The sequence below is a fragment of the Columba livia genome, chromosome W (genome assembly GCF_036013475.1).
Source record: "Columba livia isolate bColLiv1 breed racing homer chromosome W, bColLiv1.pat.W.v2, whole genome shotgun sequence".
NCBI lineage: Eukaryota > Metazoa > Chordata > Aves > Columbiformes > Columbidae > Columba > Columba livia.
In genome coordinates, this window is record NC_088641.1 from 108,682 (window position 1) to 134,871 (window position 26,190).

Below are 26,190 nucleotides of genomic sequence, written 5' to 3' on the forward strand. Positions count from 1 at the left end.
CGCCGCGGACCGCCGAGACGCTCAGCTGCCGCCTGTAAAACACCACCAAAGGACGCTCGGACCCGCGCCAGCAACACGGGACCTGAAACGAGCTGCCGCTTCGGCCCAGCACTCCGTGCTCACCTGGCCCGAGGAGCTGAGCTGCCGACAGCCCGCTTTCCTCTTCGCTTCGCACCTAGGAAACAGAGAAACGACCGAGCTTAGCTAGAGCCACACGGCACAGCTCCCCTCTGGCACCACCCACCGACCCACCTGCTTACGGCGCACAGCTCGCCTCCTCCGGCGCTCTTCCGGGCCAAGTTGTCCCTCTGCTCCTGAAATCAGGTGATTCTGCAAGTCACCCAGCAGCCCATCCACAGCCTGACCAGCCCACAGGTCTGCTTTCTGTGGTGCAAGAACGTCCCAAGCTCTCGTGGAGGCTCTCAAACGCCTGCGCGGGGACCCTCCGCTCCCCTGCCCACGGCTACTCCATCCCAGATGACCGCGCCGCCTCTGCCCACGCAATTCAACGCGTCAGCAGGTTAGCCGGGGACCGCCAGAGCTCCGTCCACCCTCCCCTGCCTCTACGCGTCCGGGCAGAGCAGCTCCGAGCCAAACGCGCACCCGGGCCGACAGACGCTCCGCAGAACCTTATAGACCACGCGACGGCCACAGCGCCAAAAACGCTCCACGACGAACACGACGCTCCGAGACCAGAAGGGCATCGATCCCAATAATCTACGGGGAGGAGAGGAGCCTCTCCTGCATCCTCAAACGGAAAAGGAGCCCGACGTCACGGCTCCTGACGAGACGGCGGCAGCGCCACAACCGAGCAGAGACGTCGCAACCAAACGAGAAGCTGATGAAAAACCTAAGAACTTCTTCCCAGCATCTTGAAGTTCCAGTCCCTGAGACTGGATGGCTAGAGCTGCCGGCACAGCCCAGGACAACGCCACAATCAGCCCTGACCAGAAACGGCCCAAAGGCAAGAACCCGCCACGCTTTCGGCTGCCGACACCAGAAAACCAGCGCCCGATCGGCGCTACGCCGATCGGCACCGGCGTTCCAGATCCCGGGGTGGCACCCGAGAGGCCTTCCGTGCCCCTCGAACGCAACGAGACCCCAGGATCGGCTGACAGGCGCAAGGCAGGCTTCCCGAACTACACCACAACGCAGACGCAGGCTGGAGCTGCCCTGCCCGGCACACGCTGGCATCGCACGGTAAAGGTCCCCGGGCCCTTGACCCGCGCCAAGGGCGCGGTTCCTGGACGGCCCTTGCCCTTAGCAGAGCTAAACCCCCCGTCCCTGCCATTCCCGGCCCCTTCCCAGCCCTCGCGCCTCCACTTAGCTTTCAGAGGGCCGAGGGACCGAACCCATCTTCGGCAGAGGAAAACGCCACGTGCGCCAACGGCCGTCTTCCCGCGTCGCCGGGTTCCTCTTCAGCGCCTGCAGGAGCACGAGAAAGCGCGCGCTCGCTAAGCCACGCCGGCACACGGCGCCGCGGGGCAAACGCCGAGTCCGTCCGCGACACCCACCTCCTGCTGAGCTCCAGGGCGGTCCGGTCGGCGTGTCCTGCCGCTGGCGCGGTCACAAACCCTCAGCGCTGGTGACGCCTACGACGGCGAGAAGCAAAAAAAACCGTGGCGCCGGGAACGAGTCCCCGGCCCCACGCTCCTCCTCGCCCCTAGCCCGGCTCACCGCAAATGCTCCTCCCGCTCCAGAGGGCCCACAAAGCGCCTGCAAAGCGAGAAGGAAAAGATGAAGCGAGAGACCGGGCAATACCGGGCTCCGCAACGCCCACCGCCGCCTCACCTTCTCGGCTGCCGGCCGGCGTGCGGCTTCGCCCCTGCCGGCTCGTCTGCGGCACCCGCAAAACCAGAGGCACGCGCTCGGACGCCGCCCGAAAACACAGCCTGCCCGCAGACGGTCCCAGCTCGCCCTCCCTTACCTGGGCCGCTCGCCCACCCGGCCGCCCTTGCTTTGGACTGCCACGCCGCGGACCGCCGAGACGCTCAGCTGCCGCCTGTAAAACACCACCAAAGGACGCTCGGACCCGCGCCAGCAACACGGGACCTGAAACGAGCTGCCGCTTCGGCCCAGCACTCCGTGCTCACCTGGCCCGAGGAGCTGAGCTGCCGACAGCCCGCTTTCCTCTTCGCTTCGCACCTAGGAAACAGAGAAACGACCGAGCTTAGCTAGAGCCACACGGCACAGCTCCCCTCTGGCACCACCCACCGACCCACCTGCTTACGGCGCACAGCTCGCCTCCTCCGGCGCTCTTCCGGGCCAAGTTGTCCCTCTGCTCCTGAAATCAGGTGATTCTGCAAGTCACCCAGCAGCCCATCAACAGCCTGACCAGCCCACAGGTCTGCTTTCTGTGGCGCAAGAACGTCCCAAGCTCTCGTGGAGGCTCTCAAACGCCTGCGCGGGGACCCTCCGCTCCCCTGCCCACGGCTACTCCATCCCAGATGACCGCGCCGCCTCTGCCCACGCAATTCAACGCGTCAGCAGGTTAGCCGGGGACCGCCAGAGCTCCGTCCACCCTCCCCTGCCTCTACGCGTCCGGGCAGAGCAGCTCCGAGCCAAACGCGCACCCGGGCCGACAGACGCTCCGCAGAACCTTATAGACCACGCGACGGCCACAGCGCCAAAAACGCTCCACGACGAACACGACGCTCCGAGACCAGAAGGGCATCGATCCCAATAATCTACGGGGAGGAGAGGAGCCTCTCCTGCATCCTCAAACGGAAAAGGAGCCCGACGTCACGGCTCCTGACGAGACGGCGGCAGCGCCACAACCGAGCAGAGACGTCGCAACCAAACGAGAAGCTGATGAAAAACCTAAGAACTTCTTCCCAGCATCTTGAAGTTCCAGTCCCTGAGACTGGATGGCTAGAGCTGCCGGCACAGCCCAGGACAACGCCACAATCAGCCCTGACCAGAAACGGCCGAAAGGCAAGAACGCGCCACGCTTTCGGCTGCCGACACCAGAAAACCAGCGCCCGATCGGCGCTACGCCGATCGGCACCGGCGTTCCAGATCCCGGGGTGGCACCCGAGAGGCCTTCCGTGCCCCTCGAACGCAACGAGACCCCAGGATCGGCTGACAGGCGCAAGGCAGGCTTCCCGAACTACACCACAACGCAGACGCAGGCTGGAGCTGCCCTGCCCGGCACACGCTGGCATCGCACGGTAAAGGTCCCCGGGCCCTTGACCCGCGCCAAGGGCGCGGTTCCTGGACGGCCCTTGCCCTTAGCAGAGCTAAACCCCCCGTCCCTGCCATTCCCGGCCCCTTCCCAGCCCTCGCGCCTCCACTTAGCTTTCAGAGGGCCGAGGGACCGAACCCATCTTCGGCAGAGGAAAACGCCACGTGCGCCAACGGCCGTCTTCCCGCGTCGCCGGGTTCCTCTTCAGCGCCTGCAGGAGCACGAGAAAGCACGCGCTCGCTAAGCCACGCCGGCACACGGCGCCGCGGGGCAAACGCCGAGTCCGTCCGCGACACCCACCTCCTGCTGAGCTCCAGGGCGGTCCGGTCGGCGTGTCCTGCCGCTGGCGCGGTCACAAACCCTCAGCGCTGGTGACGCCTACGACGGCGAGAAGCAAAAAAAACCGTGGCGCCGGGAACGAGTCCCCGGCCCCACGCTCCTCCTCGCCCCTAGCCCGGCTCACCGCAAATGCTCCTCCCGCTCCAGAGGGCCCACAAAGCGCCTGCAAAGCGAGAAGGAAAAGATGAAGCGAGAGACCGGGCAATACCGGGCTCCTCAACGCCCACCGCCGCCTCACCTTCTCGGCTGCCGGCCGGCGTGCGGCTTCGCCCCTGCCGGCTCGTCTGCGGCACCCGCAAAACCAGAGGCACGCGCTCGGACGCCGCCCGAAAACACAGCCTGCCCGCAGACGGTCCCAGCTCGCCCTCCCTTACCTGGGCCGCTCGCCCACCCGGCCGCCCTTGCTTTGGACTGCCACGCCGCGGACCGCCGAGACGCTCAGCTGCCGCCTGTAAAACACCACCAAAGGACGCTCGGACCCGCGCCAGCAACACGGGACCTGAAACGAGCTGCCGCTTCGGCCCAGCACTCCGTGCTCACCTGGCCCGAGGAGATGAGCTGCCGACAGCCCGCTTTCCTCTTCGCTTCGCACCTAGGAAACAGAGAAACGACCGAGCTTAGCTAGAGCCACACGGCACAGCTCCCCTCTGGCACCACCCACCGACCCACCTGCTTACGGCGCACAGCTCGCCTCCTCCGGCGCTCTTCCGGGCCAAGTTGTCCCTCTGCTCCTGAAATCAGGTGATTCTGCAAGTCACCCAGCAGCCCATCAACAGCCTGACCAGCCCACAGGTCTGCTTTCTGTGGCGCAAGAACGTCCCAGGCTCCCGTAGAGGCTCTCAAACGCCTGCGCGGGGACCCTCCGCTCCCCTGCCCACGGCTACTCCATCCCAGATGAGCGCGCCCCCTCTGCCCACGCAATTTAACGCGTCAGCAGGTTCACCGGGGACCGCCAGAGCTCCGTCCACCCTCCCCTGCCTCTACGCGTCCGGGCAGAGCAGCTCCGAGCCAAACGCGCACCCGGGCCGACAGACGCTCCGCAGAACCTTATAGACCACGCGACGGCCACAGCGCCAAAAACGCTCCACGACGAACACGACGCTCCGAGACCAGAAGGGCATCGATCCCAATAATCTACGGGGAGGAGAGGAGCCTCTCCTGCATCCTCAAACGGAAAAGGAGCCCGACGTCACGGCTCCTGACGAGACGGCGGCAGCGCCACAACCGAGCAGAGACGGCGCAACCAAACGAGAAGCTGATGAAAAACCTAAGAACTTCTTCCCAGCATCTTGAAGTTCCAGTCCCTGAGACTGGATGGCTAGAGAGCACAGCTGCCGGCACAGCCCTGGACAACGCCACAATCAGCCCTGACCAGAAACGGCCCGAAGGCAAGAACCCGCCACGCTTTCGGATGCCGACACCAGAAAACCAGCGCCCGATCGGCGCTACGCCGATCGGCATCGGCGTTCCAGATCCCGGGGTGGCACCCGAGAGGCCTTCCGTGCCCCTCGAACGCAACGAGACCCCAGGATCGGCTGACAGGCGCAAGGCAGGCTTCCCGAACTACACCACAACGCACACGCAGGCTGGAGCTGCCCTGCCCGGCACACGCTGGCATCGCACGGTAAAGGTCCCCGGGCCCTTGACCCGCGCCAAGGGCGCGGTTCCTGGACGGCCCTTGCCCTTAGCAGAGCTAAACCCCCCGTCCCTGCCATTCCCGGCCCCTTCCCAGCCCTCGCGCCTCCACTTAGCTTTCAGAGGGCCGAGGGACCGAACCCATCTTCGGCAGAGGAAAACGCCACGTGCGCCAACGGCCGTCTTCCCGCGTCGCCGGGTTCCTCTTCAGCGCCTGCAGGAGCACGAGAAAGCACGCGCTCGCTAAGCCACGCCGGCACACGGCGCCGCGGGGCAAACGCCGAGTCCGTCCGCGACACCCACCTCCTGCTGAGCTCCAGGGCGGTCCGGTCGGCGTGTCCTGCCGCTGGCGCGGTCACAAACCCTCAGCGCTGGTGACGCCTACGACGGCGAGAAGCAAAAAAAACCGTGGCGCCGGGAACGAGTCCCCGGCCCCACGCTCCTCCTCGCCCCTAGCCCGGCTCACCGCAAATGCTCCTCCCGCTCCAGAGGGCCCACAAAGCGCCTGCAAAGCGAGAAGGAAAAGATGAAGCGAGAGACCGGGCAATACCGGGCTCCGCAACGCCCACCACCGCCTCACCTTCTCGGCTGCCGGCCGGCGTGCGGCTTCGCCCCTGCCGGCTCGTCTGCGGCACCCGCAAAACCAGAGGCACGCGCTCGGACGCCGCCCGAAAACACAGCCTGCCCGCAGACGGTCCCAGCTCGCCCTCCCTTACCTGGGCCGCTCGCCCACCCGGCCGCCCTTGCTTTTGACTGCCACGCCGCGGACCGCCGAGACGCTCAGCTGCCGCCTGTAAAACACCACCAAAGGACGCTCGGACCCGCGCCAGCAACACGGGACCTGAAACGAGCTGCCGCTTCGGCCCAGCACTCCGTGCTCACCTGGCCCGAGGAGATGAGCTGCCGACAGCCCGCTTTCCTCTTCGCTTCGCACCTAGGAAACAGAGAAACGACCGAGCTTAGCTAGAGCCACACGGCACAGCTCCCCTCTGGCACCACCCACCGACCCACCTGCTTACGGCGCACAGCTCGCCTCCTCCGGCGCTCTTCCGGGCCAAGTTGTCCCTCTGCTCCTGAAATCAGGTGATTCTGCAAGTCACCCAGCAGCCCATCCACAGCCTGACCAGCCCACAGGTCTGCTTTCTGTGGCGCAAGAACGTCCCAAGCTCTCGTGGAGGCTCTCAAACGCCTGCGCGGGGACCCTCCGCTCCCCTGCCCACGGCTACTCCATCCCAGATGACCGCGCCGCCTCTGCCCACGCAATTCAACGCGTCAGCAGGTTAACCGGGGACCGCCAGAGCTCCGTCCACCCTCCCCTGCCTCTACGCGTCCGGGCAGAGCAGCTCCGAGCCAAACGCGCACCCGGGCCGACAGACGCTCCGCAGAACCTTATAGACCACGCGACGGCCACAGCGCCAAAAACGCTCCACGACGAACACGACGCTCCGAGACCAGAAGGGCATCGATCCCAATAATCTACGGGGAGGAGAGGAGCCTCTCCTGCATCCTCAAACGGAAAAGGAGCCCGACGTCACGGCTCCTGACGAGACGGCGGCAGCGCCACAACCGAGCAGAGACGGCGCAACCAAACGAGAAGCTGATGAAAAACCTAAGAACTTCTTCCCAGCATCTTGAAGTTCCAGTCCCTGAGACTGGATGGCTAGAGAGCACAGCTGCCGGCACAGCCCAGGACAACGCCACAATCAGCCCTGACCAGAAACGGCCCAAAGGCAAGAACCCGCCACGCTTTCGGCTGCCGACACCAGAAAACCAGCGCCCGATCGGCGCTACGCCGATCGGCACCGGCGTTCCAGATCCCGGGGTGGCACCCGAGAGGCCTTCCGTGCCCCTCGAACGCAACGAGACCCCAGGATCGGCTGACAGGCGCAAGGCAGGCTTCCCGAACTACACCACAACGCAGACGCAGGCTGGAGCTGCCCTGCCCGGCACACGCTGACATCGCACGGTAAAGGTCCCCGGGCCCCTGACCCGCGCCAAGGGCGCGGTTCCTGGACGGCCCTTGCCCTTAGCAGAGCTAAACCCCCCGTCCCTGCCATTCCCGGCCCCTTCCCAGCCCTCGCGCCTCCACTTAGCTTTCAGAGGGCCGAGGGTCCAAACCCATCTTCGGCAGAGGAAAACGCCACGTGCGCCAACGGCCGTCTTCCCGCGTCGCCGGGTTCCTCTTCAGCGCCTGCAGGAGCACGAGAAAGCACGCGCTCGCTAAGCCACGCCGGCACACGGCGCCGCGGGGCAAACGCCGAGTCCGTCCGCGACACCCACCTCCTGCTGAGCTCCAGGGCGGTCCGGTCGGCGTGTCCTGCCGCTGGCGCGGTCACAAACCCTCAGCGCTGGTGACGCCTACGACGGCGAGAAGCAAAAAAAAACCGTGGCGCCGGGAACGAGTCCCCAGCCCCACGCTCCTCCTCGCCCCTAGCCCGGCTCACCGCAAATGCTCCTCCCGGTCCAGAGGGCCCACAAAGCGCCTGCAAAGCGAGAAGGAAAAGATGAAGCGAGAGACCGGGCAATACCGGGCTCCGCAACGCCCACCGCCGCCTCACCTTCTCGGCTGCCGGCCGGCGTGCGGCTTCGCCCCTGCCGGCTCGTCTGCGGCACCCGCAAAACCAGAGGCACGCGCTCGGACGCCGCCCGAAAACACAGCCTGCCCGCAGACGGTCCCAGCTCGCCCTCCCTTACCTGGGCCGCTCGCCCACCCGGCCGCCCTTGCTTTGGACTGCCACGCCGCGGACCGCCGAGACGCTCAGCTGCCGCCTGTAAAACACCACCAAAGGACGCTCGGACCCGCGCCAGCAACATGGGACCTGAAACGAGCTGCCGCTTCGGCCCAGCACTCCGTGCTCACCTGGCCCGAGGAGCTGAGCTGCCGACAGCCCGCTTTCCTCTTCGCTTCGCACCTAGGAAACAGAGAAACGACCGAGCTTAGCTAGAGCCACACGGCACAGCTCCCCTCTGGCACCACCCACCGACCCACCTGCTTACGGCGCACAGCTCGCCTCCTCCGGCGCTCTTCCGGGCCAAGTTGTCCCTCTGCTCCTGAAATCAGGTGATTCTGCAAGTCACCCAGCAGCCCATCAACAGCCTGACCAGCCCACAGGTCTGCTTTCTGTGGCGCAATAACGTCCCAAGCTCTCGTGGAGGCTCTCAAACGCCTGCGCGGGGACCCTCCGCTCCCCTGCCCACGGCTACTCCATCCCAGATGACCGCACCGCCTCTGCCCACGCAATTCAACGCGTCAGCAGGTTAACCGGGGACCGCCAGAGCTCCGTCCACCCTCCCCTGCCTCTACGCGTCCGGGCAGAGCAGCTCCGAGCCAAACGCGCACCCGGGCCGACAGACGCTCCGCAGAACCTTATAGACCACGCGACGGCCACAGCGCCAAAAACGCTCCACGACGAACACGACGCTCCGAGACCAGAAGGGCATCAATCCCAATAATCTACGGGGAGGAGAGGAGCCTCTCCTGCGACCTTATTGTGGGTTGTCTGAATTTAGAGTTGATGAGTTAGTTTTCTGTATTTGGAGTTAATAGGCTAGTTTGCTGTATGAATAAAGTTAAGTGTTGCGCTAGTTGTGAGGCGACTTGGAGGCGGGGAGCTTGTGGTCGGTGGGGGTGCCTGCGCCCTGGAGCGGGGGGACAGCTTGTGACTACGAGATAACGATCTTGTTACCATGCGAACACTGCCTGACCAACATTCCCGCCTTAGCTAGCTTAACGTCTGTTAAAGTGATTAGCCAATCAGCATGAAACATGTGTGCCTTAGACTATATAAATGTATGTTTGCCAAACAATAAAGCGGACACCTTGCTTGCATCAAGCTGCGTCCCTGTCTCTCAATCGCGGCAAATTGGTGACCCCGACGTGATCGTCAGCGACGAAACCGCCGAGGATTGAAAAACCACCTACCTGGTGGCATGTCGCGAGTCCCGCAGAACGTGGAATGACCTGCTGAAAGGAAGCAGGATAAGCCGTCCGGCCAAACAATCCCTCTGTCTGGAACGAGAGGTGAGCTGCGGGAAACTAGCAAAATGGGGAATCAAGAGTCTTTCCCTGAGAGAGATGCTTATGAGCTTATGAAAGCTCTACTTAAGAAGCATGGGAAAAAGACTCTTTCGGAACAAGATCTTAAGTTAATCCTTAAATGGGTGCAGGTTAAGATCCCCGCGGTGACTGCTTCTTCTATTTTTACGCGTGAACTTTGGGACAATGTGGGGGTAAAGTTATGGGACGCAGCCACCTCAGGAGATGAGGAAGCGCAGTATATGCTCCCCAGTTGGAGAAAAATCTTTGAAACCATAAAGGCACAAGAGCAAAATCAGCGAGGCTCCGAGGAGGGAGCTCAGTCACCTCCCCCCTGCCCTTCTAAAATCGCTGGTGGGGCGGAACCCTCTGCGCCACCATTAGCTTGTGCTGCTGGATATCCCCCAGAGAATGATCCCTTTGACCCGGGTCCAATTGACCCTGAAAAGGAACCTGATCTTTTTCCCCCTGATCCTCATGAGGTTTGGGGAAAGATTAAGCACCAAGCGATAAACGAGGGGGAGTTGGAAATAGCCAGAACTATAGTAGCCCCCGTTATATACCAAGGACGGGGGGGGGGCTCAGGCTCAGTGGGAAGCTCTTTCTTTTTCAGTCATTAAGGAGTTGCGCCGTACAGTTACCGAGCATGGGTTGTCTTCCCCTTATTTTGCAAGCCTTTTATCTTCTGTATTCGATACATATGTCATGACCCCACATGATTTAAAATCTCTCGCGCGATTGTTATTAATCCCAACACAATATACAATGTGGGAGTCTCAATGGAGAACGGGATTGCAGACAGTTTTGCTGGGTTATGCAGGACATGCTAATGCCGCCTTAGCTGCAGTGACTATAGAGCACCTCACAGGAACAGGGCAGTTTTCGGACCCGGCAGCCCAAGCTAGGGACATTCCTCGGGAGGCTTTGGAAGCAGGCAGAGAAGAAGTGAAAAGGGCCTTGTTGAGAGTTCCTGACTCTGGCAGACCCCAAAAAGCATTCACTAGTATCACTCAGGAACCCCGTGAGCCGTATATGCAGTTTATAGATGGATTAAAACAAGCCTTAGAGCGGCAAGTTGATAACGGACAAGCTCGGGAGATTTTACTCCTTAAACTGGCTGTGGAAAACGCTAACGCCAATTGTAAAAAGCTCTTGAAGTCTCTCCCAAATCAAAACCCCACCTTAATTGAAATGGTGGAAGCCTGTAATAGAATTGGCACTATGGATCATAAATATGAGGCCATGGCTGCTGCTTTTGCAGCCATGCACGGCCCGATGGGCGCCGACCCACAGCGAAACTGCTATGGGTGTGGAAAACCGGGACACCTTAAAAAAGATTGCTTTAGTGCCAATGCTGGGAAACGACCCCAAACACCTGGGGTTTGTCCCAAGTGCCAAAAAGGGTGCTGCTATGCTAATCAATGTCGATCTAAATACGACTCTCAAGAGCGCCCCATACAGGGAAACCGATTGCAGAGCGCGGGACTGCGGCGCGCACAGACACAAGTTCCGCGACCAGCACCCCCACAAACGCCGGGGGGGGAAACAGGAGTGTTTCCAGTCTCCGCCCAGCAACAGCAGGGAGTGCCTGCCTGGACCTGGCAACCGCCTACACAGTAACACTACTTGATTCCTCTGTTCACTTACTGCCTACCAAAATTGCAGGTCCTTTGCCCCCTCAAACGCAAGCATTATTATTAGGAAGATCGTCCACCACTCTGTCAGGACTTTTTGTATTGCCCGGAGTAATCGATCCTGACAGTAATTCAGAAATTAAAATTATGGCCTGGACCCCTTTTCCTCCTTGTACAGTGCCAGAGGGAAGTCGTATCGCTCAACTGATACTGATCCCTAAGGAAGACTATGTCCCAATCCCTGACCAATTGCTCCCACAGAGACAGGGAAGTTTTGGATCTACGGGAGAACCACTAATTTTATGGGTTCAAGCCATCTCACAAAAACGTCCTATATGTCAATGCACCCTCATTCGCAGAGGTCAGCAAGTTATGTTAAGTGGAATTATTGATACAGGTGCAGATGTTACCGTTATTTCTCAAGCAAAGTGGCCTTCTAGGTGGCCTTTAGCTGATGTCTCTCAGACATTAGCAGGAATCGGGGGGTGTGGAGCTAGCCGCCGAAGCGCAGAAATAATACAAGTTCAAAATTCAGAAGGACAAGTTGCCTCAGTCAAACCGTTTATCTTACCAGTACCTATGGTCTTGTGGGGGTGTGATGTGTTGTCTCAGTGGGGGATGTCTATCCAGACACATTTTTAGGTGGGGCCATTGAGGGGCGTGAAACCCTAAAGTTAACTTGGAAAACAGATACTCCTATTTGGATTGATCAATGGTCCCTGCCGCTGGAAAAACTTCACGCCCTCCAAGAAATAGTTAATGAACAACTATCTATGGGACATATTGTACCCTCTACAAGTCCTTGGAACTCGCCCGTTTTTGTTATTAAAAAACTGACTGGCAAGTGGCGCTTGCTCCATGACCTCAGAAAAATTAATGACGCTATGGAAGACATGGGGGCCCTGCAACCTGGGCTTCCGTCACCCGCCATGATCCCTAGAGATTGGCATTTAACCATCATAGACCTCAAAGATTGTTTTTTCAACATTCCATTGCATCCAGATGATGCTCCTAAATTTGCCTTTTTGGTTCCTAGCGTCAACATGCAAGCTCCTTTGCAAAGATACCAGTGGGTTGTGCTACCGCAGGGAATGAAAAATAGCCCTACAATATGCCAATGGTATGTAGCAAAAATACTTAGTCCTGTCAGAACTGTAGTACCTGCTGCATTGTTATATCATTATATGGATGACATCCTAGTGGCAGCACAGCACCATGAAGTCATGGAGGAAGCTGTAGCCCTTGTCGTGGCTGCTGTAAAATCAGCAGACCTCTGTATTGCACCAGAAAAAACTCAAAAAGTGCCACCTTGGAAATACTTAGGATGGCGTATAAGGGCTCAGACTATTGCTCCGCAACCTTTACAAATACAGGCAAATGTAAAAAATTTACATGATGTGCAGAAACTGTTAGGAACAATCAATTGGGTCAGACCATTGTTAGGAATCACTAATGCGGATCTTCGTCCCTTATTCGAAATGCTTAAAGGAAGCTCGGACTTAAACGCTCCGCGAACTCTCAGTCCTGAAGCCATAACTTCCTTGCATAAAGCTGTGGCAGCGATTACCTCCAGACAAGCGCATCGATGGGAACCAGAATTGCCTTTTCAATTAATCATCCTTAACCCTGTTCGACAGCCTCATGCACTTATTTTCCAATGGGACTGCCAGAAAACGGACCCTTTACTGATCATTGAATGGATTTTTCTGCCTAACCAAGCCACAAAGACGATTTCTACCCAACATGTGATGTTTGCATCTTTAATCATCAGGGCCAGACAGCGATTACTTACCCTGGCGGGCACGGACTTCATCCTTATATGTATGCCGGTAACAAGTGTTTACCTGCAATGGTTACAACAACAATCAGATGCACTAGGCATAGCTCTAACTGGCTACGCAGGCCAACTCACTTCTCATCCGCCTTCTCACAAACTGTTAAGCGTTGATTTTCACCTTTTACCTATTACAAAGCAGAGTGACCAGCCTTTACAAGCCCTCACTGTATTCACGGATGGGTCTGGCAAATCTCACAAGTCTGTCATCCTTTGGTGGGATGATCATCGAGAACAGTGGAACTCAGATGTAGAGACTGTACAGGGTTCTCCTCAAATAGGAGAATTGTCTGCAGTTGTTCGAGTGTTTCAAAAATGGTCTATTCCTCTCAATATAATCACTGATTCTGCTTATGTTGCAGGAATTGTTAGCCGAGCAGAGGCTTCTGTGCTACGAGATGTTTCTCATACGGCACTGTTTAATTTGTTACAAGAACTCATCTTTCTGTTAAATTCCCGTCTTCACCCTTATTTTATTATGCACGTTCGATCTCACACTTCTCTACCTGGTTTTATTGCAGAAGGGAACCGACAAGCGGATTTGCTTACGCTACCGGTGCAGGTGTTACCAGATCGATTAGCGCAAGCTAAACTCAGCCACTCCTTTTTTCATCAAAACGCTGCAGGCCTTAAGCGTCAATTTGACCTCGCTATACAACAAGCCCATAATATCATTGCGGTGTGTCCTGATTGTCAAAGGCACTCTTTCCCTTCTATAGCAGAAGGAGTCAACCCCAGAGGGCTACAGAGCCTTCAACTCTGGCAAACAGATGTCACTCATTTTGCTGAATTTGGTCGTTTAAAGTTTGTTCATTGCTCTATTGATACATTTTCGGGAATGTTATTTGCCTCCTGTCATATAGGAGAAAAAGCACGTGATGTGCAAAAACATCTAATGCGCGCTTTTGCTACTTCAGGGGTACCCTCTCAAATTAAAACTGACAATGGCCCCGCATATGTATCTAAAACCTTAACTACCTTTTTTGCCTCTTGAGGTATATCACACATTACGGGTATCCCTCACTCTCCTACAGGACAAGCTTTAATAGAACGTTCCCACCAAACCTTAAAACACCTGTTATTAAAACAAAAAGGGGGAATAGGAGCCGCTACGCCAGAGGAGCGAATACAGAAAGCCTTGTATGTTTTTAACTTTTTGAATTGTTCCCTATTAGACAGCAATCCTCCAGTAGTTCGCCATTTTAGCACAAACACCCTTTTTGAACCCAAGATTAAACCGCCAGTATTGATCCGGGACCCCGAAACAGGTAAGATAATGGGACCCTATCCCCTTGTCACGTGGGGAAGAGGCTATGCTTGTGTTTCCACAGAAAGAGGCCCCCGCTGGATCCCAGCTAAAAACGTGAGACCTTTTCGAGAGACACTGCAGCAGCCTCCTGAAGACATTCCTGGTCCTGATCCTGTGACTGATATAGAAGACACCACCGATCAATAATTGAATGAACTCTGTTCCAGAGGTTAACGAATGGGAGCTTAAATGTCCCCAATGTGAAAAATGTAATCTGTGGATTTGTAGAATTTGTGCTAATTGTGGAAAATCACAGTGGCTAAATCGCCATACAGTAGGACGCTGGTGTGATAACTGCCTAACAATTGAGTGGAATACAGTTCAGGTGTTATTGATAACAGGTAGAGAGACAGAATATTCTCCCCGGTATGATTATTATTCTAACGATTGGGGGAAAATTGTAGCACAAAGGTCTGGAGACATTTTATATTCTAAGATTGAATACGCCAAAGACATTCAAATGAGTTTCTGTTCTTTTAATGATTTGTGCATTATTAATAGTAATCCCATGTGTGTTACAATGCTTGCAAAAATCAATAACTGCTTCAATGAACAAGATTCTCCTTGTGCAGCAAGGAGCGGACCAAGATCAGAACGAAATTACGAAAACCCCCAGTACGGAGCTGTTAGTGAAATAAGATGTCCTCGAGTTGGTCGTTCGCCGACCTTGGGAGGGTCAGTTAATTAAAACAAAAAGGGGGAGATGTGGGTTGTCTGAATTTAGAGTTGATGAGTTAGTTTTCTGTATTTGGAGTTAATAGGCTAGTTTGCTGTATGAATAAAGTTAAGTGTTGCGCTAGTTGTGAGGCGACTTGGAGGCGGGGAGCTTGTGGTCGGTGGGGGTGCCTGCGCCCTGGAGCGGGGGGACAGCTTGTGACTACGAGATAACGATCTTGTTACCATGCGAACACTGCCTGACCAACATTCCCGCCTTAGCTAGCTTAACGTCTGTTAAAGTGATTAGCCAATCAGCATGAAACATGTGTGCCTTAGACTATATAAACGTATGTTTGCCAAACAATAAAGCGGACACCTTGCTTGCATCAAGCTGCGTCCCCGTCTCTCAATCGCGGCACTTATAGACCACGCGACGGCCACAGCACCAAAAACGCTCCACGACGAACACGACGCTCCGAGACCAGAAGGGCATCGATCCCAATAATCTACGGGGAGGAGAGGAGCCTCTCCTGCATCCTCAAACGGAAAAGGAGCCCGACGTCACGGCTCCTGACGAGACGGCGGCAGCGCCACAACCGAGCAGAGACGTCGCAACCAAACGAGAAGCTGATGAAAAACCTAAGAACTTCTTCCCAGCATCTTGAAGTTCCAGTCCCTGAGACTGGATGGCTAGAGCTGCCGGCACAGCCCAGGACAACGCCACAATCAGCCCTGACCAGAAACGGCCCAAAGGCAAGAACCCGCCACGCTTTCGGCTGCCGACACCAGAAAACCAGCGCCCGATCGGCGCTACGCCGATCGGCACCGGCGTTCCAGATCCCGGGGTGGCACCCGAGAGGCCTTCCGTGCCCCTCGAACGCAACGAGACCCCAGGATCGGCTGACAGGCGCAAGGCAGGCTTCCCGAACTACACCACAACGCAGACGCAGGCTGGAGCTGCCCTGCCCGGCACACGCTGGCATCGCACGGTAAAGGTCCCCGGGCCCTTGACCCGCGCCAAGGGCGCAGTTCCTGGACGGCCCTTGCCCTTAGCAGAGCTGAACCCCCCGTCCCTGCCATTCCCGGCCCCTTCCCAGCCCTCGCGCCTCCACTTAGCTTTCAGAGGGCCGAGGGACCGAACCCATCTTCGGCAGAGGAAAACGCCACGTGCGCCAACGGCCGTCTTCCCGCGTCGCCGGGTTCCTCTTCAGCGCCTGCAGGAGCACGAGAAAGCACGCGCTCGCTAAGCCACGCCGGCACACGGCGCCGCGGGGCAAACGCCGAGTCCGTCCGCGACACCCACCTCCTGCTGAGCTCCAGGGCGGTCCGGTCGGCGTGTCCTGCCGCTGGCGCGGTCACAAACCCTCAGCGCTGGTGACGCCTAAGACGGCGAGAAGCAAAAAACTGTATTGCTTGGGACATACCAGAAAGTTGCCACTTTCCCCTTCATCACCCACAATACAAAAACACATACACAATAATGAGCACTCAGATCATGGTTGTCTGTACTAGTTCCCTCGCTATTCCTCGCCTTGATGGAGTTCTGGGAGTTACATTTGAATGATCTACCAGGGTCCACCGCACACTGCAAAGGGTCTGTGGACAACACACTGTTCTGTGGGTGATCAGGGAGGCCATGAGCCACCCCGTAGCTTGAAAGACACTCTGCCTTATGGTCCTGCTGCTTCCTTCAGAAATGCTAAAACTCCACCTACAGATACGAGATGCTCATCCTAACCCCTGGTAGATAACCTGAGCATCCTAGGAGGAGAGATTATATCAGCAACTTGTTACACACCAATACAAACCAAGAATTAACACCCCATCTTCATTGCAATCAGGAATTTAGGGAAAACGCAAAGTACCAGGAATTGATTCAATAGAAGAAAAAAAGTTAGAAACATACTTTCAACTACAGCTGCAATTGAAACTCTTCTGCTCCTGAAGGTCCTACCTCAAGCAGACATCTCCACTTCTCCAAACACATCTGCCCGTGTAGCTTAAACAGCTCAAAAGCTGCCGACTGCTAAAGGAGCAGCAGAGAACCAGCACCCAAGCAGCCCAGCAGCAGAATGAGCTCCCCACCTGGGGACTGGGGCTCAAATACCCTGAGCCCCGCCCACCCCTTCCCACAATCCCCTGGGAAAGGGGAGGGGTCAATCACCCCAGGCCCCACACACCACCCTTATCAAATCACCTGGACCCTCACTGGAAGTGACAGCACCTGCACTCCTGTTGGGCTCTGTCAGACATTGTTGGTTTTTGTGAAGCCCTGTGAGACCTCTTGGGTCTGTCAGGCTCTGTCAGGCTTTGATGGGCTCTGTAGGGCTCTGTCGAGACCTCTTGGGGTCTGCTGAGCCCTGTCAAGATTTCTCAGGCTCTGTTGAGACCCCCAGGGCTCTGTCATACACATTGAGTCTCTATCGGGAACTGACAAGATTTGTCAGGCCCTGACGGGTCCTGTTGGGCTCTGCCAAGCTTTGTCAGGCTCTGTGAGGATCCGTCAAACTCTCTCGGGCCCTGTCGGGCTCTGTTGGACTTTCTCAAGCTCTCTCAGGCCCTGCCTGGCTCTGTTGGTCTTTCTTGAGCTTTGTCTGCCCCTGTCATGCCCTGTCGGGTACATGGCTCAGCAGGGGAGGGGAAGGAGTTGTAGGTCTGTAGGCCACACCCCCTGCAGGGAGCCCACCAATGGGGGTGGAAGTGTGGGTCAAGGGGGAGGAGCCCAGCTGGGAGGGTGAGGTGCTTGGAAAGGGGGTGGGGCCTGATTAGGGCACACCCCTTTGGGAAGGCACATTGGGGAGAGCTTGGGAGGGAGGTGGGGTTGGCAGTGGCCCTGCCCACACCTTCAGCCCCACCCTCAACCCTAAACCCCACCCCCAAATCCTTCACTGGAAATGGAAGAAACCAAATGCTTAAGGTTTTTTTACATTATTTAATTTTATTGGGTGAGAATTGGCCCCAAAACCAGGTTAAAAATCCCCCAACATGGCCCTGGGGGAGCAACGTCAGGATGGCAGCGGCACAGTGCTGCCCTTTTCCAAGATGGCCGTCAGGGGCAAACAGAGTCACAGGCCCCACCACCCACCTTGGGCCCCACCCCAGAATGGCCACCCTAGGCAGGCCCCACCCACCTCAGCCCCACCCTTCCAGCACAGGCTTGGCAGCCATGACAGCCATGGCCCCGCCCACCAGCAGGGACACAGCAGCCGAGATGGCCACGCCCATCAGGGCAGCCACCTTGTTCCCATGGGCAGGGTGCAGGGCCACAGGAGCAGCCGATACAGCCGGGAGCTGCCGCCTGAGCACGGCGCAGACCAACAGCCCCTCCGGCAGTGCCAGCATGGCTGCCAGCCCTCCCCCCCCAGCCATCTCGGATTCCAAGCAGGGTGGCGCCCAGCAGCCATGCTGTCCTCATTTTGTTGTGCACAGGGCCCCGTGCAGCATCGCAACCCAGGACAGCTGGTGGGGTGAAGGGACCCAGGAATCTCGATCTATGGGCAGAATGCAGCAGCTGTGGGGTGCTACATATCAATGGGCCAGAGTGCTGGAAGTATATGGTGCTGCAGAGCAGTGCTGTGGCTGTATAGGGCAGACTGGATCTGTGGAGCACTGCTGTGGGTCTATGGGATAGGGTGCAGGAGCTAGTGCGCTGTAGGGCAGAATTGCTGGCCTATGGGCTAGTGGGAAGAAGCTATGGTGTTTTCTGGGACAGTGCTGTTGATCTATAGGGCAGAGGAACTATGGGGTGCTGTAGGGTTACACTGTGGGTCTATAGGGCAGAGTGAACAAGATATGGGGTGCTGTGGGACAGCACTGTGTGTCTATGTGGCACAGTGGAGACTTAGGGTGCTGTGGAGCACTGCTGTCCATTTATGGGGCAGAGTAAAAGCAGCTATGGGGTGCAGTGACTCTATAGGGCAGAGGTGCTATGGGCTGCTGTGGGTCTCTGTGTGGGTCACTCACCTGTAGGGGGTTCAGCCTCTTCAGGGGTGTTTCACACCACAACAACCCCATTGACCCCACAGCCGCCCTGACCCCCACACCGCCCCATAGACCCTTGTGACCCACCCATAGTGGGCAGTGCAGGCGCAGTCAGGAGGGAAGGGTGGTCAGGTGGACAGAGGTGTGGGGCGCTGTGGGGCAGCACTTTGCACCAATGGGGCAGAACGCAGCACCTACAGGCTGCTGTGGGGCAGCTCTCTGGGTCTAAGGGGCAGAGTAGAGTCCTGTGCGGCAGCACTGTGGGTCTATGGGGAAGAGTAGAGTCACTATGGGGTGCTGGGGGGCACTCCTGTGGATGTATGGGGCAGAGTAGAGGAGCTATACGGTGCTGTGGGGCAGTACTGGGCATCCATGGGGCAGAGTGCAGGAGCCATGGGGTGCTGGGGGGCACTCCTGTGGATGTATGGGGCAGAGTACAGGACCTATATGGTGCTGTGGGGCAGTACTGGGCATCCATGGGTCAGAATGCAGGAGCCATAGGGTGCTGGGGGGCACTCCTGTGGATGTATGGGGCAGAGTACAGGACCTATATGGTGCTGTTGGGCAGTACTGGGCATCCATGGGGCAGAGTGCAGGAGCCATGGGGTGCTGCAGGGCACTCCTGTGGATATATGGGGCAGAGTACAGGACCTATATGGTGCTGTGGGGCAGTACTGGGCATCCATGGGGCAGAGTGCAGGAGCAATGGGGTGTTGTGAGGCAGTGTTGTGGGTCTATGGGGCAGAGTGTAGGAGCCATGGGGCATTGTAGGGCAGTACAGTGGGTCTATAGGCCACATGAGCTATAGTGTGCTATGGGACAGCACTGTGGATCTGTGGGGCAGAGTACAGGAGCTATAGGGTGCTGTAGGGCAGCACTCTGCACCCACGGGGCAGAGTGGAAGACATATGAGGTACTCTGTGGCACTGCTGTAGACATATGGGGCAGAGTGGAGAAGCCATGGGGTGCTGTGGGATAGCAAGCAGGAGCTATAGGGTGCTGTGGGGCAGTGTTGTGGATCCGTAGGGCAGAATGGAGGTGCTATGGGGCACTGTGGGGCACTGTGTGGGTCACTCACCTGTAGGGGGTTCAGCCTCTTCAGGGGTGTTTCACCCCACAACAACCCCATTGACCCCACAGCCCCCCTGACCCCCACACCGCCCCATAGACCCTTGTGACCCACCCATAGTGGGCAGTGCAGGCGCAGTCAGGAGGGAAGGGTGGTCAGGTGGACAGAGGTGTGGGGCGCTGTGGGGCAGCACTTTGCACCAATGGGGCAGAATGCAGCACCTACAGGCTGCTGTGGGGCAGCTCTCTGGGTCTAAGGGGCAGAGTAGAGTCCTGTGCGGCAGCACTGTGGGTCTATGGGGAAGAGTAGAGTCACTATGGGGTGCTGGGGGGCACTCCTGTGGATGTATGGGGCAGAGTAGAGGAGCTATACGGTGCTGTGGGGCAGTACTGGGCATCCATGGGGCAGAGTGCAGGAGCCATGGGGTGCTGGGGGGCACTCCTGTGGATGTATGGGGCAGAGTACAGGACCTATATGGTGCTGTGGGGCAGTACTGGGCATCCACCATGGGTCAGAATGCAGGAGCCATAGGGTGCTGGGGGGCACTCCTGTGGATGTATGGGGCAGAGTACAGGACCTATATGGTGCTGTTGGGCAGTACTGGGCATCCATGGGGCAGAATGCAGGAGCCATAGGGTGCTGGGGGGCACTCCTGTGGATGTATGGGGCAGAGTACAGGACCTATATGGTGCTGTTGGGCAGTACTGGGCATCCATGGGTCAGAATGCAGGAGCCATAGGGTGCTGGGGGGCACTCCTGTGGATGTATGGGGCAGAGTACAGGACCTATATGGTGCTGTGGGGCAGTACTGGGCATCCATGGGTCAGAATGCAGGAGCCATGGGGTGCTGGGGGGCACTCCTGTGGATGTATGGGGCAGAGTACAGGACCTATATGGTGCTGTTGGGCAGTACTGGGCATCCATGGGGCAGAGTGCAGGAGCCATGGGGTGCTGCAGGGCACTCCTGTGGATATATGGGGCAGAGTACAGGACCTATATGGTGCTGTGGGGCAGTACTGGGCATCCATGGGGCAGAGTGCAGGAGCAATGGGGTGTTGTGAGGCAGTGTTGTGGGTCTATGGGGCAGAGTGTAGGAGCCATGGGGCATTGTAGGGCAGTACAGTGGGTCTATAGGCCACATGAGCTATAGGGTGCTGTGGGACAGCACTGTGGATCTGTGGGGCAGAGTACAGGAGCTATAGGGTGCTGTAGGGCAGCACTCTGCACCCATGGGGCAGAGTGGAAGACATATGAGGTACTCTGTGGCACTGCTGTAGACATATGGGGCAGAGTGGAGAAGCCATGGGGTGCTGTGGGATAGCAAGCAGGAGCTATAGGGTGCTGTGGGGCAGTGTTGTGGATCCGTAGGGCAGAATGGAGGTGCTATGGGGCACTGTGGGGCACTGTGTGGGTCACTCACCTGCAGGGTGTTCAGCCTCTTCAGGGGTGTTTCACCCCACAACAACCCCATTGACCCCACAGCCGCCCTGACCCCCACACCGCCCCATAGACCCTTGTGATCCCCCCCCGCCCCTTCCCCGCCATGGTGTGCAGTGGAGATGTGGCCAGCCGGAGGAGGTGGGGGGGGCACAGTCAGCAGGAGTGCAGTGGGGGGGGCACGGGATCAGCCGGGGGGCGGGGGGGCACAGTCAGCCGGAGTTGGGGGGGGCACGCGGTCAGCCGAGTTGCGGGGGGGGCACGCGCGGTCAGCCGGAGCGGGGGGCGCGGTCAGCCGGAGGGGGCGTGGCCAGGCTGCCTTCGCTGTTCTCTGCGCAGGAGCTGCAGTGGGAAAGGGAAGGAAAGGGCCGTTATTTGTGTCACAGTCCTGGGAAACAGCCCCAAATCCCCCCGCTTCAACATTAACCGAGTGAGCAAATTAACTGCCAAAAAAATGGATCTTGAAAGCTTCTTTGAGCACAAATTATCCTAAAAACAGCCCCAAAATGAAGTAAATTGAATTTGAGACCAAACAGCCTTAAAAATCTCAAAATCCTGCCCAAATATGGTCCCTCACAGCTTTATATAATAAGATATATATGTAAAAATAGATTAGATACATTACATAGTAATTATACATAATATATATAATATATATTAATATTTAATGAATATCATTACAATAGTATATTATAGATATCATTATGCCATTATATATTAATTATAAATTTCATTACATAATATCAATGAGTATTAGTTGATCAGTTAATTATATCAGATTATATATTATATATTTCTACTATTCATCATATTATATCGTTTATAGTAGCATATTGCTATACTGATTTAGTCTATATATTTACTATTAAATTAAAATTAACTTTAATAATTTAAATTTAAATTAAATTAAAAATAAGTTAAATTAAATTAAAATATAGAAATAAATTTTAAAATGGAATGTAAACAATTACGTGGGTTTAGGGAGGCGGCGACCAATCAGCGCCTTTCTCTCCTCAGAGGCAGCGACCAATCAGCGCCTTTCTCTCCCTCGGAGACAGCCGAGCGGGGCTGAGCCGGGGGAGGCTTTCCCGCCAGACGGCACCGGCCAATCAGCGAGCGTCTCCTCGGCCCCCTCAGCGTGAGGGAGAGCGGGACGGGGGAGACAAAATGGCGGCGGGTTAAAAAAGGCGAACATGTTCCCGCTTAAATATTAATTCAGTAAATTATATAAATAAATAGATTTTTAAAGCTTTTTTTGGGGCCAAATCAGCACCAGATCTGGGACCCCCAGCTCTAGACACGTTCAATGAAGTGAATTCAGCCCTAAAACCCCCCAAAAAGCAACGAAATGCCCCTCCCGGCTTTAAATACAATAACTTACACACTTATTTCAACAACTACTTACATTATTTTAACAATTAATAATTTAAACAATTAAGCGGCTTTAGGAGCCTCAGAACCGCCCAAAATGCTCAAAAAAACCCTCATAAAACCTCAAAAAGCCCCGTTTAAATATAATAATTTAAATTAATAAGCGGTTAACAGAAAAAAACGCATTTGGACTCGCAATCCTGGGAAACAGCCCCAAATCTCCCCCCGGGCTTTAAATATTAATCTATTGTATAAATTCTTATCAATAAGTAGATTCAAAAAGCTTTAAAGTCGCAAATCGGCCCCTCAAACTTTAAACGCGTTAAATAAACCTTTCAAAAAGCCGATTTAGACCCCAACGGCCCCAAAACGGGTCCTCACAGCGCTAAATAATTGAAACAACTCAGCGTCTTCAGGAGCCCCGCACCGCAGTGAAATAATAAATCAAATAATAAACCAACAATTAAATCTTAGGAGCCTCAAACCCGCCCAAAATGTTCCAAATAAAACCTCAAATAAACCCTTTAAACATAACAATTTAAATAAATAAGGGCTCTAAAAAAACCGATTTGGACTCAAAATCCCGGGGAAAAGCCCCAAATCTCCCCGAGCTTTAAACTTTAATTCTCCTGATAAACCCTCAATAAACAGATTTCACAGGCGCCTTCTGGCACAAATCGGCACCCAAAAATTACGTAAAAACATCTTTTAAAAGCCGAATTGGACCCAAACCAGCCCCGATTGCTGAGAAAAGCCCCGAACCGGCTCCTCCCGCGTTCAACACAAAGATTTAAGCCGCTAAAGCGGCTCCGGGAGCCTTAATCGCCCCCGCCCCGCCCCCCCCCCAAACCCGCGGCTTTAAAACCCCAGTTCCGATCAAAACCCCCAGATACACCCCAGCCCGCCGGTCACTCATTAACCCGCCGAGCCCCAATTAACACCCGCACGATAATTACCGCCCTTACCCACCCCGTTAACTGATTCCGGCCGCCGTTCCTGCCGTTCTCCGGTTTCCCGCCGCGGGGGGGCGGGGGGGGGGGGGGGGGGGGGCCGATGAGCTCGCGCTGCCGCTGCCGCCTCCGCCTTTCTGGTCCTGCGCGCGTTCTGCGCCGCCCCATTTATTACCTCGTTGTCCCGCCCGGTCCCGCCCCCCGCCCGCCCTCCTGCCAATGGCCGAGCCGCCCCGTCAGCCGCGCTGCCCAATCAGCGCTTCGTTGCTGTGGGCTAACGTCGGCGAGAAAACGCCGACCAATCAGCGCCTTTTCTACCTCAGGGGCGCTAGCGAATCAGCGCCTGTTACTGGGAGGGCGAACTTCGGCGGAAAGTGACCAATCAGTGCCTTCCTCCCCTCAGCGACACGGTGACCAATCAGCGCCTTTCTCCCACCCCCTCGGAGAACCCCTCGTGGGGATGAGCCAATGGACGACTTCCGAGGCTGACACTGTCAGCCAATCAGCGAGCGCCTCCTCCCTCCCTCGGTATAAAATAGCGAATGAGCGCAGAAGGGGGAAACAAGATGGCGGAAGAGAAGACATCGTGGCGGCAGGCAGCGGCGATTGAGGAGGAAGGAGGAGAGTCGGGGCTGGGCGGAAAACCGGCGGCTCCTCCGGCCGCGGCAGCAGCAGCGATCGGGGGGTGTGAGGGGGGGAAACCGGCGGCTCCTCCGGCCGCGGCAGCAGCGATCGGGGGATGTGTGGGCGGGAAACCGGCGGCTCCTCCGGCCGCGGCAGCAGCGATCGGGGGGGGCGGGGGGGGAAAACCGGCGGCTCCTCCGGCCGCGGCCGGCACGTGGCTTCACCGGCACCGCGGCCGCGAGACCGCGCGCTGTGGGGCTGCGGGGCGGGTGTGGGGCCGGGGGCTCCAGGGGTCCCGCAGCGGCGGCCGTGGGGCGCGATGGGGCGGCTGCGGTGATAGCTGTGGGGCACTGAAGTGGCTGCTGTGGGGGCTCTGCAGAGGCGTGTCTGGAGCTCTTGCGGGGCAGGAGCAGGGCTGCTGTAGCGGTACCTGTGGGGCAGCCATAGGGCTGCCATGGGGTTACTGAGGGTCACGCATGGGTGGGGGGGCCGCCCGCGCAGCTGGGTGTAGCCCCACCCACGGGGGTGGGATCCGTGCTGAGGGGCGGGGACTAGGAGGACACGCCCATTGGGAGGCCCACCTGGGGGAACTGGGCAGGGGGTGGGGCCTCCGTGTGTCACACCCCCATAGGAGGAGCCGCTTGGGGTACGGAGAAGGACACGCCCAAAGAGGGCGTAGCTTAGGAAGGGAGGGGTGGAGCCGAGAGTAGGGTGGGCTCTGTACAGCACGTGCTCTGAGGGGGCGTGGTTTAGCAGGGGCTGAGTTTAGGGGTGGAGCCGCGGGCGGGGCTTCGATGCATTATGCTGCTGGGAGGGGTCTGTAAGGGACACGCGCCTCGGGGAGGGCACAGACTGGCAGGGGCGGAGCTTGGACGGGGTGGAGTTGGGGGTGTGGCTTTCTCAGACCACGCCCTTGGAGGGAGAAGCCGGACTGGATAGCACACTGAAAAATTAAAATTAGCTGTTGTTAATCACAGCTAGTTTGATGTCTTTTTATTTTAACTCAGAGGTAATTAATAGCGGTCATGTTTTTGCACAACCCCAAAAAAGCTGTGGTTAAATTCAGACTGTCATAACTGTTTTCTAATATTATTTTACATCTAAATATCTTTTAGTGTTCTGTTGGGAATCATTACTGCCTGGGAACTTTTTAATACCTCTGTTTATAAACAGCCACTACTTCGTGGTTCCATTATACTTCTCTTTAAAAAAAGAAATGTAACGTTTTGACTCTGTTTGGTTCTGAGCTTTGTTGCCTCCCATCTCGTGGCTCTGTTATAATTTAAATACTAAACACTCCCGATCACTTTCCAATGCTGTTTAAAATCTAAAGCTTCCTCACTTTGTTTCCTATGCAGTCATTCGTGTCTGCGGTTTATTTCATAACGGTTGTTCAAATGAAGCTACCAATGACTCCACATTAGTTTTCTGCCTTTATCATTTAAAAGGAATTCCAAACAATGTGTTTTTTAAACTAGCATTCAGATTGGGACCAACTGCTGCCTAGTTCACCAAGTAATAGCTGAAATTAAATTTACTTCTTGCTCATGCCTATATAATTTCATCTATTTACACTTTAACATTTTTATCATTACATTACTACCAGGCGGATTTACTAGCACACATTATTTTTTATTGTAGATATAAACTAGAGGTTTTTTTCTCTACAGGTATTACTTCCAATTAGCGCTCCAGTATTTATATTCCACTCTTTTAAATTTTACTACATAAATTGGGGATTATTACTGTCTGCCTTGGAATTACCTTGGAATTCCCAGGCAAACCCACCGCAGCACCTCGACGTGTCAAGATTGTCGGTGCCGGCTCCGCCAACAACGCGTCCAGCGAACGCCGCGGTGCTGCCGGGGCTGCGGCAGCGCGACGGAACCGACCGGAGCGCGGGGAGGAGACTCAGCCCAGCAGGTACCACACGTAACGTGGAACACCGGGCGGCACAACTTCATTTCAAAGGAGGAACACGCACACGGAGCACAAAGGATGCTGTTCTGCACGAGACGCGCTGTCCTTAGCAGCTGCACAGCGACGCTGTCTCTGTGATTGGGAGATCTGGTGGCAAATGAGGGAGCTCTGCACGTGGCACCTTTCAAACCTGCACAGAGTCACACTTCA

At 56.5% G+C, this 26,190-nt stretch overlaps 1 protein-coding gene across 19 annotated transcripts in view; it reads right to left on the reverse strand.

Annotated features, from left to right (window-relative positions):
* Positions 1 to 17,546: 17,546 nt before the first annotated feature.
* Positions 17,547 to 26,190, reverse strand: part of LOC135577017 (uncharacterized) — a 31,737-nt gene continuing 23,093 nt past the window's right edge. For 13 of the 19 annotated variants that reach the window (XM_065044468.1, XM_065044465.1, XM_065044475.1 and 10 more), the window contains 2 exons: positions 22,087 to 26,185; positions 17,547 to 21,457 (listed from right to left, as the gene is read on the reverse strand). The gene's annotated coding sequence lies outside the window, so the exon portion shown is untranslated. The remainder of the gene's footprint in view (positions 21,458 to 22,086; positions 26,186 to 26,190) is intronic. The other 6 variants (XM_065044474.1, XM_065044473.1, XM_065044472.1 and 3 more) reach the window with 2 other exon arrangements.